The sequence below is a fragment of the Prionailurus viverrinus genome, chromosome A2, assembly GCF_022837055.1.
Source record: "Prionailurus viverrinus isolate Anna chromosome A2, UM_Priviv_1.0, whole genome shotgun sequence".
Lineage (NCBI taxonomy): Eukaryota > Metazoa > Chordata > Mammalia > Carnivora > Felidae > Prionailurus > Prionailurus viverrinus.
Genome location: NC_062562.1, coordinates 20,887,268 through 20,900,446, shown reverse-complemented (window position 1 = coordinate 20,900,446; position 13,179 = coordinate 20,887,268). Strand labels below are relative to the sequence as shown.

At 42.3% G+C, this 13,179-nt stretch overlaps 1 protein-coding gene across 7 annotated transcripts in view; it reads left to right on the top strand.

The window, feature by feature from the left end:
• The window catches only part of SFMBT1 (Scm like with four mbt domains 1), a 130,525-nt gene that overhangs the window by 6,721 nt on the left and 110,625 nt on the right, over window positions 1-13,179 (top strand). For 5 of the 7 annotated variants that reach the window (XM_047850724.1, XM_047850715.1, XM_047850720.1 and 2 more), the window contains exon 2: window positions 5,743-5,815. The exons of the other annotated variants lie outside the window; for them this stretch is intronic. The gene's annotated coding sequence lies outside the window, so the exon portion shown is untranslated. The remainder of the gene's footprint in view (window positions 1-5,742; window positions 5,816-13,179) is intronic. 7 annotated transcript variants of the gene reach the window in all.

Genomic DNA, 13,179 nt, shown 5'->3' with positions numbered 1-13,179 from the left:
AAAAAATTTTTTTTTCAACATTTATTTTTGGGACAGAGAGAGACAGAGCATGAACAGGGGAGGGGCAGAGAGAGAGGGAGACACAGAATCGGAAACAGGCTCCAGGCTCTGAGCCATCAGCCCAGAGCCTGATGCGGGGCTCGAACTCACGGACCGCGAGATCATGACCTGGCTGAAGTCGGACGTTTAACCGACTGCGCCACGCAGGCGCCCCTATATTTAAAATTTTTAATTATTTTGCTTGTAAAATATACATAACATAAAATTTACCACTTTATTATTTTTTTTTAACGTTTATTTTTGAGAGAACATGCGCGCAAGTGAAGGAGGGGCAGAGAGGGAGGGGAACAGAGGACCCAAAGTGGGCTCTGTGCTGTCAGTAGTGAGCCTGATGTGGGCCTTGAACTTACTAACCATGAGATCATGACCTGGGCTGACATCAGACGCTCAAGCTAATGAGCCACCGAGGTGCCCCCAAATTCACCATTTTATTTGTTTACTTACTTTTTTTTTAATGTTTATTTTTGAGAGAGAGTGCGAGTGGGGGAGAGGCAGAGACAGAGGGAGACACAGAATCTGAAGCAGGCTCAGGGCTCCGAGCTGTCAGCACAGAGCTCGACACGGGGCTTAAACCCACAAACCGTGGGATCATGACCTGAACCAAAGTTGGACACTTAACGTACTGAGCCACTCAGGTGCTCCCTTTTTTTAAAAAAAATTTTTTAGAGAGAGAGAGAGAGAGAGAGAGAACAATTTTAAAGTGTACAATTCAGTGGTGTTAAATACATGCACGATGTTGTGCAGGCAGTTGTCACCACTATCCATTTCTAGAACGTTTCCCAAACTGAAATTCCGAGCCCACTGACAGTAACTCCCAATTCCCTTTCCCTGCCAGGCGCTAGCAAACACCATTCTACTTTCCCTCTTACGAACTTGGCTACTCTGGCCACCTCATATATGTGGAATCATACTGTTTTTGTCCTCTCGTGAATGGCTTGTTTCCTCATAGTGTCCTTGAGGGTCATCCATAGGTACTGTAGCATGTGCATCAGAATTTCTTTTTGAGGAAGTACATTTTTAAAAATGTATTTTCACAGCATGTAAAATAGAGGTCACAGAAACCTCTAGATTTCTACACTAGGACTCGTTTATCTTGCGTGGAAGAACTCTGTAGGTTGCCGGCAGAGCTGGGAGAACCAGGTCCTGACATACTTGGTTATTGGGATGCCAGAGATGGATGGAAGCAGACTGTGCCAACGGGGTAGAAGACGGGAAAGTGTAGAAGCAGGGGTTGCTACAGTTTGGGGTCTCACTTGGGTGGAACAGAGAGCCCTGTGTGTCTTAGGATTACATCTTACCGTGTAATCACGTGTTCACAGTGTAGGTCTGGGTCAAAACATCTATCCAGAACAGTTAACCAAAAAAGTTTGCGTATTCAAAGTTGTAAATAGGCCTTCAGCTATCTGAGAGGCCTGATTAGTCAGTGACTCATTGACCAGCTGTTCCGGTTAGTTGAGGTTTTGCCATATTTAACATCTCATTTCTGTATTCATGGAAAACTAGTGAGTTTTTAAAGAGGCTCAATAATCTACTTAATAATATTACTACATAAATAATGCTTTATATTTTAAATTTATTGTATTACTTTAACTTTGCATTTGTGAAATACAGATATCCAGTCATAGAGGGAAAGCAGGTTTGACAGAATTAAGGATTACACGTTGAACAGTTAGCACTTTCAGAATGGCTAAAGAGCTGTACATTTTTTCTTTCATTGTTGTTTTAACTCTTATTGTTTAAATGCCTGTATTAGTGTAGTAAACATGGGTGAGTCTCCTGAATACTCTGTTACTGGAAGAGGGCAGATACTTTGGGGCATTTCTTGATCACCGCTCCTACGACTGCCTTCTTGACAAGGCTGCTTTTGATTATCTTTTTGAAACCCTTTTCTGTTCTTTTCTTTCTCCTTTTCTTTTTTTTTTTTTTTTTTTTTTTTTTTGTGCCTTAACTTACTGCTCAGTTCTTAAGGAAATCAAAGTGGTTAGTTGCTTCCTAGAGTCAGTAAGGTTTTTCTGAATGTGTCAGTTTCTTTGACAGATACCGTCCCTAGGACACTAGTGAGCACCTCTTTTACACCATTCTCTCCCTATTGTGGATCATTGGTGCTCCTGAATTGTCAGTTAGATATTTTGAAAAGCCCAATTTATACACCAGAGTCAGTTTGTTAATTTTTTAAAATAAACATTGGTGTTTGTGAGTAAACTGTTAGATGAGACATTCTTTTTTTGTGTTTTTTTTTTTTTTTTAAGTGAGCTTCCTGCCCAGCACGGGGCCTGAACTCACAACCCTGAGATCGAGTCATATGCTCTACCAACCCAGCCAGCCAGGCGCCCCATCCTTTCCTTTTTAAAAAAAAAAATTAGTAGATAGGTGTTCTTTCCAGGAGTATAGTTTCCTTTTTATTCGTTTTCATTTTTATTATTGAGCAAAATGGGCAGGAGTAGGTATTCTGGTAACTAAAGGTAGAAATTTGAAAAACTTTGAGTGTTTTGTTGTTGTGATTATGGTCATTTATGATATTTGAACCCCTCAACTTCTCAATGTAATTAATGTTTATTATTTCCATTTTGTTTCCTTTTTAAAAAAATTTTTTTAACATTTATTTATTTTTGAGACAGAGAGAGAGAGAGAGCATGAACAGGGAAGGGTCAGAGAAAGAGGGAGACACAGAATCCGAAACAGGCTCCAGGCTCTGAGCTGTCCGCACAGAGACTGACATGGGCTCGAACCCACATACCGTGAGATCATGACCTGAGCCGAAGTCGGACGCCCAACCGACTGAGCCACCCAGGCGCCCCCCATTTTGTTGCCTTTTTAAAGCTGGTTTCCCAGTCTTCAATGATGAGTTATATTTACATTTAAAATGTACATAGTTTTTATTATTAATACAAATAACATTGTACATAAATTGGGAAACAGATCTGCTCCTAGATGTTACAGGGGTGGGAGGGTGCTTTTTCCTTAAGGGGCATGTAGGGTCTCCAGGGTGAACTGAGAGCAGCTTTAAATGACTCAGTTGTCAGATCCGGTTGCCAGTAGTGGGCATGACAAGGGAATGGAGAGTTGGGTGGGCTCTTGTGGCCTTCCCTTGTAGGGTGGATCTCCCTTTTTTGCAATGAGTGCTTGAGGAGGGTTGCATGACTCCTGCTGCCAGACCCAGGGCCTTAAGGCACTACAGGGTTCTGAAGACCTTGTCCCAATGTCCCCGCCCAGTCTTTACCCTCATCTTGGCTTCCTATTAACATGTCTAAAAGGAGCTCTTTCCAGAATACCTCTACTAGTGAAATCTTAGATTCTGGTGTGGTGTTTTTCTACAGCCTCCTCAGGAGGCTTCCATACTCCCCCATCTCATTGTGATCTCCCTTTTCTCGGAGTTCCAGCCCTTTCAGATCTGGACCCATTGTCCAGTCTTTCACTTGCTTCCTAGCCAGTACCCTTACTCTTACCCCCTTGCCCTTCTGTAGCCTCTGCTTTGTAGAAAACCATTTCTAACCAGTCTAGCCTGTGCCCTCTCTGCTATCGGACACAGGCTATTGCAAATTCAGGGTCTCCTCCTAAAGTGGCCCTATGTGTGGATGGCCCCACAGGGTCCTGTCTTGAGGAAGACCCTTTTCTTTTTGCCTTCCATGACCTTTTCAGACCCACCCTTGTTTCTCTGTTTACAGCTCTCTTGGTGGATTCATCCACGTTTAGACCAGCTAGCCCTCTTAAACCTTTCTGTTAAGCTTTGTATCCACATGTCCTTTACTGTCTGGACCTTTCCAATTTGAATGCCCCACTGGTCCCTCAAAATGCACAGGTCCAAAACAATTCCTTATTCTACCCCAAAGCTGCTACTCCTCCAGTAGGCCTGTCTGCCGAGATCTTCTTCTCTACGTTCCTCCTCAGCGATGGTAGTAATGGTGTTTGTTTCATCGTGCGGCAGCTCTCCTGTGGAACTCAGTCTTCTTCAGTTACCAGCCTCTGACTTAAGAATGTTCATGCAACTCAGACTTGTTAGCTTTCAAACGTTTTTAAAGCTATGGAACCCTTTGTTCAAATGAAATCTTTCTAGGAAGCCTGATATGTAACCTAAATGAAACTAGAGGTCTCCTGGGGGAAGGGAGTAAAGGGCTAGCATCCCATCCTGCCCTGTTGCTTAGCCAGCCTCCCAGGGCTGCCCTCCTCCTCCCCCTCCCACCTCCTCCCCACTCCTCTCCTTCCTCCCCCTCCTCCATCCTCCCCCCTCCTCCTCCCTCCTCCCCCTCCCCTCCCCCATCCTTCCCCCTCCTCCTCCCTCCTTTCCCTTCTCCTCCTCCTCCTCCTCCTCCTCCTCCTCCTCCTCCTCCTCCTCCTTCTCCGGGCAGATTTGGCATCCAGTGCCTGGACTCTGTACAGGGAGCTTCTGCAGTTACTTCTAGTACTGCCCTGAGGGCACTCTGTGTATTTGAAAATCGCTTTATGTTTTGCACCCACCTCTTTCCCATTGGTTTTCCTTTGGAAATTTTTAATTGTGACTGGTAAACATAAAATTAGTGCCAGTGATGAATCTGCCAAGGAAACGGAAAGCCACTTTGGAAAGTGAAACTGGGTATTAAAAGAGCCAGCTCCATTAAATGCTGAAACCTTCAGAAGTGCCCAACGGCTTCTTTCAAAATTTACATGTCTCTTCTGACTGTACTTTTCTGTCTTTAAAGCTGCATTTCTATGACATGAACATTCAAGATAAACTTAGTTTAATTTTACTGTTTTTGTTTTGTCCCTTGACCAGTATAGCAGGTTTATTCAACCCACAGTGTTACTAAAACGTTAAGTATTTGTAGTGAAAAATGTAAACATTGTTCTATTGACTCCAAATGGTCCCCCCATCTTTCCTGCTCTCCAGTTAATCTGACACTGTGGCCAGATAGAGCTCTCTAAACAAATTCGATTTTATCATGGAGAACTCTCACTGCCAGTGGGGATGAAGTCCAAACTCCTCCGAAAAGCATGCAGAATCTTCGAAAAGCTCCTCTTGTGTGACCTGTCCCGCTCATCTCCCTCTCTCTCACATGCTTCCCCCCCGCCCCCAGCCTCACTGAGACCCTGCTCTTCTGCAAATCCTTTTCCATGGATGTCCCTCTGTCTAGAGTGTCCTTCCACTAACACAGCACTTCAGAAATGTCAATCTTGCGTGTAGCACTTTCATGCTCTTTGTCGTATTCAATTGCCATAATCACTTTTAATATTAAAAAGTTGACTTTTGAATATTTGATTTTTAACTTAAATTTCATAAAGTATTATTACACTTAAAAATGAAAAATAATGAAATACAAGTAATAAATCTAATCAGTTTATTAAAATACTTCAGTAAGGTTTTCAACAAAGCCCTTTCTTCATACTTAAATATTTTTATTTTTTAAATTTTTTAAATTATTTTTTTAATGTTTATTCTTGAGAGAGACAGAGCATGAGTGAGGGAGGGGCAGAGAGAGAGAGGGAGACACAGAATCCGAAGCAGGCTCCAGCTTCTGAGCTGTCAGCACAGAGCCCGACACGGGGCTTAAACTCACAAGCCATGAGATCATGACCTGAGCCAAAGTTGGATGCTTAACCAACTGAGCTACCCAGGCACCCCCATACTTAAATATTTTTAAAACTAGGTACCTGATAGTAGATGAGATTAAGGAATTGTTGATTATTTTTCCTTTTTATTTTTTTTAGGTGTGCTAATGGCATTGTGATTATATAGGAGAATGCCCTTATTCCTGGGGGACAGCAGCTGAAGCGTTTAGAGGTGAGGTGTCATGATGTCTCCAATACTTCCAGATAGCTCAGGAAGTATACATATATGTACGTACGTATACACAGATAAAGCTAATCAGGAAATAGTTAATCATTTTTGAATCTAAGTGGAGAGTATTTGGATTTTTTCTTTGAAAATTTTGATGAAACCCTGTTTTTGTTTGAGATGGGGAGAGTATAAAAATGGCTGCGAGAAAAGTTGGTATTAATAAAAAATTTTAGGGGCACCTGGGTGGTGCTGTTGGTTGAGTGTCTGACTCTTGATTTTGGCTCAGGTCGTGATCTCGCAGTTCGTGGGATCAAGCCCTGCATTGGTCTCTGCGCTGACAGCATGAAGCCTGCTGGGGATTCTCTCTCTCCCTCTCTCTGTGCCTCATCTCTCAAAATAAGTAAATTTAAAAAAAAATAAAACAAGTTTTTAATCTCAGCTCATGAGGAGTAACGTACACAGACACACACACACACACACACACACACACACAGCACAGATCCACTTGTTGAAGTGACATGTAGACTTGCATTTTTGTGTGGCGGGAACACCACATAATTGAAGTTCTTTTTAAAAGACAATTAACTTTAAATTTTTTTTTTTTTTTCAACGTTTATTTATTTTTGGGACAGAGAGAGACAGAGCATGAACGGGGGAGGGGCAGAGAGAGAGGGAGACACAGAATCGGAAACAGGCTCCAGGCTCTGAGCCATCAGCCCAGAGCCTGACGCGGGGCTCGAACTCCCGGACCGCGAGATCGTGACCTGGCTGAAGTCGGACGCTTAACCGACTGCGCCACCCAGGCGCCCCAAGACAATTAACTTTAAAATTGAGATATGGTTGACATACAGCATTGTATTGGTTTCAGGTGTGCAACACAATGATTCAGTATTTGTATATATTAGGGGATGATGACCACAGCAAGTCTAGTTAACATTCTTCACCACACACAATTACAAAGCTTTTTTGTGTGTGTGTGATGAGAGCTTTTAAGATTTACTCTCTTAGCATATATGCAATACAGTATTATTAACTATAATTGCTGTGCTGTATGTTACATCCCAGGACTTAATTTATTTTATAATTGGAAGTTTGTGCTTTTGAAGTTTTTAATAAAATTTTATTTAAGCAGTAGCTGTGAACTTACAGTTGCAAGTTTTCTGTGTTAACGTCCCCCCCCCAATTCCACCATAAAAATTCTATATAATATACTTTAAAAGAAAGAGCCTTTACAGCCCCTACATTTTCTTATGTCCCACCAGTGGCTTGGGTGTTGTGCAGAGTGGAATGCACTGAGGAAATCCCTGCTTGCCCTGTAAGACTCCAGTCGTGTGTAAGGTCTCCCTTCCTAGACTGCTCTTGGCCACATTAACTACCTTTTACCCTGGGTGCTCATGTGCTAGTATTCTACTCTTACAAATATTACAGTTGTAATTATGTATTCAGTGTTTCTCATCTCTACCAGAACGTGAGCTCAAGGTCAGAGACCGTGTTTTCCTCCCCATCAGTACCTCGCACAGCCTAGCAGAGAGCAGGTGGTGGGTAACTACGGCTGATGGAGGCACACAGGCAGCATTGCAGTACCACCGTCTGTAACATTTCTTTCCCCACAAAAATGCATTGTGTGCAAAACAAGAAGCTATCATGTTTAGTCAGATTCCATCTTGTCACTCCCAGGCTTAGAGCCTGCCAGTGACTTTCCGTAGTCATTACAGTAAAATCCAAACTCCTTTTGTGGCCTGTAATGCCTTTCGTGATTTGTCCCCTACCCGTCTCTGCCATGTTTCCACTGCTTTCCCATGTTTTTTCTGTCCCTCCAAGCACACCAAGTTTATTATAGTTAGTTCCTTTTCATCATAGGATGATAGGGGCTTCAGCTCAGGGGTGAAACTTGCTTCAATATCCTTACCTTCACTCCAGGTACTACTTTCATATGGCTGTTTGGTTTTCTTTATGGCATTTATCACTATATGAAATTATCTTATTTTCAGCTCACTTTTGTATTTAAATTAAAAAATTTAATTTACTGTATATGCTTTGAAGGCACACTGTAGAGAATATTAAAATCTACTCCAGTGATGTTTTTCCTTATTGCTCCTTGTGGGAGAACTCGACAATGCCCTGATGCATTGTTCCTGCATATACTATTGTAAACTTCATGAAGACAGGAACTGGGTCTTTTTTTTTTTTTTTTTAATTAAGTTTTTAATTTCAATTCCAGTATAGTTAACAGAATGCTATATTAATTTCAAGGGCACAAGACAGTGATTCAACACTTCCATACAACACCTGGTGCTCATCACAGCAAGTGCCCTCTTTAATCTCCATCACCTATTTCCCTCATCCCCTACCCCATCCCCTCTGGTGACCATCAGTTCTCTGTAGTTAAGAGTCTGTTTCTTGATTTGCCTCTCTCCCTTTCTCTCTCTCTCTCTTTCCCCTTTCTTGTTTGTTTTGTTTCTTAAATTCCACATATGAGTGAAATCATATGGTATTTGTCTTTCTCTGACTGGCTTATTTCACTTAGCATAATACTCTCTAGCTCCATCCATGTTCTTTTTTTTAAATTTTTTTTTCTTCAACTTTATTTTATTTATTTTTGGGACAGAGAGAGACAGAGCATGAATGGGGGAGGGGCAGAGAGAGAGGGAGACACAGAATCGGAAACAGGCTCCAGGCTCTGAGCCATCAGCCCAGAGCCCGACACGGGGCTCGAACTCACGGACCGCGAGATCGTGACCTGGCTGAAGTCGGATGCTTAACCGACTGCACCACCCAGGCGCCCCATAGCTCCATCCATGTTCTAAATGGCAAGATTCCATTCTTTTTTTTAGGGCTGAGTAATATTCCATTGTATGTACATACCACATCTTCTTTACCCGTTCATCAGTCAGTGAACACTTGAGCTGCTTCTCTAATGTGGCTTTTGTAAATAATGCTGCAATAAACACAGGGGTGCATGTATCCATTTCAGTTAATGTTTTTGTATTTTGGGGGTAAATACCCAGTAGTACAATTGCTGGATCATAGGGTAGTTCTATTTGTAACTTTTTGAGGAACCTCCATACTGTTTTCCACAGTGGCTGCACCATTTGGCATCCCCACCAGCAGTGCAGGAGGAGGAATTGGGTCTGTCTTAACCAGCATGGCGTGCCTGCTACTGAGATAGTGCATGGCAAATACATCTATGTTAAATGGAGGTGTGAATTAACAACCAACCTGTAGATGATCTAGGAAGTCATTTTTTCCCCCAGAGTCCAGAGATTTTTGTACAGTGTTATATAGTTTAATTCTGGATGTTCAGAATTTTTTTCATGAGAACTCAGCATTTTGCTGCTTAGAGTATCTATTTTGGTTAATGTTTTAGGTTAGCAAAATTTCTTTCCTTAACTTCATTGTCATTATTTCAACTTAGCATTTTTTCCAAGGTAACTGCACATCTATAGGTCTTCAACAAATATACTTCCATTAGTAAAAATCCAGTTGGAGGGCATTAGTTACAGTCATTTGCTTTACTTTTTCTGGTAGTAGTTGTAGAGGTGGTCAGCAGTCTGGTTCTGTGTGGGGGTGAGGTTGTGCCACCTGCCACTTCGTTTGCCCAGGTGTGACTGACTGATGAGAGCCTGTTACTGGCAGGTGTGTGAGCCCCATGCTGAGCTTCGGGATCAGACTGAGCGGATCCGCTGGCCTCTCACTGTTGTTAACTGAATCGGTGCTCTGGGGTCCCTGAGGCCAGGGAAGGCATCTGCAGAGGTGGAGGAGAGTTGGACATGCTTACTGAAGCTTTATCTGTAGTCCCTCTCCCCAGTCCTGCTTTGGAGAAGCTTTGGAAATTTTGAAGCTATAGGGAGAAACCCTCTAGTTTTTTTACTGAAGTGACTTGCTGGGGTGAGTAGGAAATTTGGACTCTTCAGAAATTCTAAAGTTCTTTGTAAGTTTAGAGATAAGAAGATCTTCGGTGAAACTGTTTCCTCATAAAATCTGATTAGAACACAATATTAACATATGAAATGTAACTGACTTTAGTTATGGACTTACTAATGTATTTGAATCCTTTAAACTTTGGTTACATTAGAGCCAGACATTTAGGAGATTTTTGCATCTTGGTTTGAGAAGCAAGTGAAAAAAAAATTTTTTTTTTAACATTATGGCAAGAAATTGGCTATGGCTTTGGAGGAGGAAGGTAGAGTGTACCTCTGTATATCCACTCCACACTTGTTTAAATAAATTCAAATTTTTCTGCAAAGAATTAGAGATGGATAAGAAAGAAGAGATTGCATATTATTATTTTTATTTTTTAAGATTTTATCATTGAGTAATCTCTACATCCAACATGGGGCTTGAACTCACAACCCTGAGATCAGACTCACATGCTCTACCAACTGAGCCAGCTGGGCGCCCTGAGATTGCTTTTAACAGCAACACTTTTTCTTCCATTGCTTTAATTTTATCATAATCACAGACTTAAGGACTTGTTAATTTTAACAGGGATACGTGTACCTAGTAAAATATTTTCAAATTGTGAAAAAGTGTACTCCTTTACTGAGACCCTCAGTCCCTTCTGTAGGCCACTGTTACTCCTACTTTCTTTTTTCTTTCCAGAAAAATTCTATTTGTATAAAAACATATATTTCCCTACGCACTTAAAAAAAAAAAAAAACAATTGGTAGGGCTCTTTTCGTTTATTTATTTATTTATTTTTTTTAGTTTATTTCTATTTGTTTTGAGAGAGATGGAGAGCAAGCAGGAGGGAGACAGAGAGAGGGAGATAGAATCCTAAGCAGGCTCTGTGCTAACAGCAGGCATGACCTGAGCCACAGCCAAGAGTTAGTGCTTTACCTACTGAGCCACCCAGTCGCACCGGTACCCTTCATTTAAAATATCTGAGGTATATCAAAGTACACAAAGCCCTGCCTCATTCTTTTTTTTATATTATTATTTTTTAACATTTATTCACCTTTGAGAGACAGAGCACAAGTGGGGGAGGGGCAGAGAGAGATGGAGACACAGAATCTGAAGCAGGCTCCAGGCTCTGAGCCGTCAGCACAGAGTCTGATGTGGGGCTTGAACCCACGAACTGTGAGATCATGACCTGAGTCGAAGTCCAACACTTAACCAACTGAGCCACCCAGGCGCCCCCTGCCTCATTCTTTTAATGATTATCTAGGCGTCTGTTATATTGGATGCACCTTGTTCTTTTTCTTCCTCTTTTTCTTTTAAAGTAGGCTTCATGGGCGCCTGGGTGGTTCAGTCGGTTAAACAACTGACTTCAGCTCAGGTCATGATCTCACAGTTCATGAGTTCGAGCCCCATGTCAGGCTGTTCCAGTGTCAGCACAGAGCCCGCTTCAGATCCTCCGTCTCCCTCTCTCTCTGTTCCTCCTCTGCTTTCACACATTTTCTCTCTGAAAAATAAATAAACGTTAAACAAAATGTTTCTTTAAGAAAAAATAAAGCAGGCTTCATGCCCAACATGGGATTTGAACTCATGACCCCAAGCTGAAGAGTCGCATGCTCTACCTACTGAGCCAGCCAGGTGCTCCCAGGATGCATGTTAATGTATTCAGCCAGTTCCCTATTTGTATACGTTTTGTGTTATTTCCAGTTTTTTAATGCTACAAACATTACCATGGATTAATGATAACTGAATGTGCTTGGATTAAGATGAGCTTTGTAATATTTAAAGTTTTTTTCTGAGTTAGTGTATCTGTAGAAAAATGTTCTCCAACCCGCCCCTGTCCCCCAAATCCAGAGAAAAGAGGAAGTGGGTGCAGTGGAGTAAGCGTAGTAGGAGGCAGAGTCATGTAGAGGCCTTCTGCCGGCTCTGCCACTCTCCCCCCTTTCCCTGCTGCAGGAGAGGTGCCGCAGACTGAGTTCCTGAAGCGTCTGCAGATTCTGTAGATGTCCGTAGATGTCCATAGCCTGCTGACGTGTGGACCAGGCCTTTAGAGTCCAAGCCCTGAGTGCATGCTGCTTGTTACAAATTTAGATAATTTGTTTCGGTTTTTGGTTTTGAGACAATTGTAGCACCATGGATTGGCTAACAAATTATATCACTTTCTGGAAGTATATTTGTGTTCCTTTGCTCGTTTGGCAGATATGTACCTAAATTAAAAAATAAAAACCAGTTGATTTTTATTTGAGCTACTTGGCAAGGAGCTTTAAACATGATGCTTTGGTTCCAGTACAGTAATTTCTGAAGAAACTGAATTTGGAATGTTGATGCATTCTGTAGTTGAACCCTGTTCAACTCAGTATATCCCAGTAGTCCGAGTTCTTAGTTATGACACTTCAGAACACTACTCAGAGCACATATTCATACCCCCATCAGTGTCTCCTCTGTGTACTGCTGTTGCTTCTAAAATACTTTCCTCAAAACATGTGTGACAGTTCTTGGTAGTATATTCTTTCTCTTTGTGTTCGTACCGTCCTAACCCATGACTGTGTCCTGTGTTCAGAGGACGTGCACGCTGAGCCAGTGGCAGGCAGGTGGGCGTGTGCTAGTGGTCTGTGAGCGTCATTGCTCTTGGCTGTAGTGATGGTCAGCCACTAAGGGTGCCCCTGGGTGTTCCTGAGCCAAGTGTGTTTGCTCTGCTGTGGCCTTCTTTCTGCCACTTATTTTATGTTCTAGTGAGTAGTTCTGACCTATGGAGGCAGGCAGAAGGCTGTGACTTGTAGACTTGGGTTGTGGCGAAGAAAGTGTCACACAGTATCAGATACTATGTCGGAAAGCAAGTTTTAAAGGTGCCTACAAGAAGGGATATGAGAAGTATAGAAATCAGTAGGTTAGTCAGATTCTTTATCTTGTGAAAGGCTTTGTAAGACCACAGGAGAGCCTGGTGAGTTGGACCATTGAGTGTTTAAAGAACAGGTGGCTTGAAGACATGTTTTCACTTGAAGAATTTGAAGGGCAAGCCGATTACTTGTGGATAATGCCCGATGCATTTATACAGGGACTCTGCTTTAACGAGCTCTGAGATTCTTCCATTCATTCTTGTTGAAAAAGGTGCTCCTGATTGGCTAGTGCGCACCCTAGGACGAGTCCGAGGTACTGACCTAAGGCAGAGGTAGGCGGATTTCTTTCTCCTGTGAAGGTAGCAGTGCTCCTCCCTGGTGGCAGGAGTGTTATTGCTGCCGAAGAAAGTTGTATGTTTTCCCCTCAGTACTGAATCAGAGGTAACCATTATACCATGGCTAAATAGCTATGAAGTGTGAAGCATTAGTGTCAGGAGCTTAAGGAATGCCAAGTGGAGTGAGCTCCCTGCCCTGGAGAAGCTTACGGTTCTGTGGTAAGACATGCCACGGAATAGCTCGTGTTTAAGTGCTGTCAAAAGAGGTACAGAGTGCCTGCCGTGGAATGTATTTTGG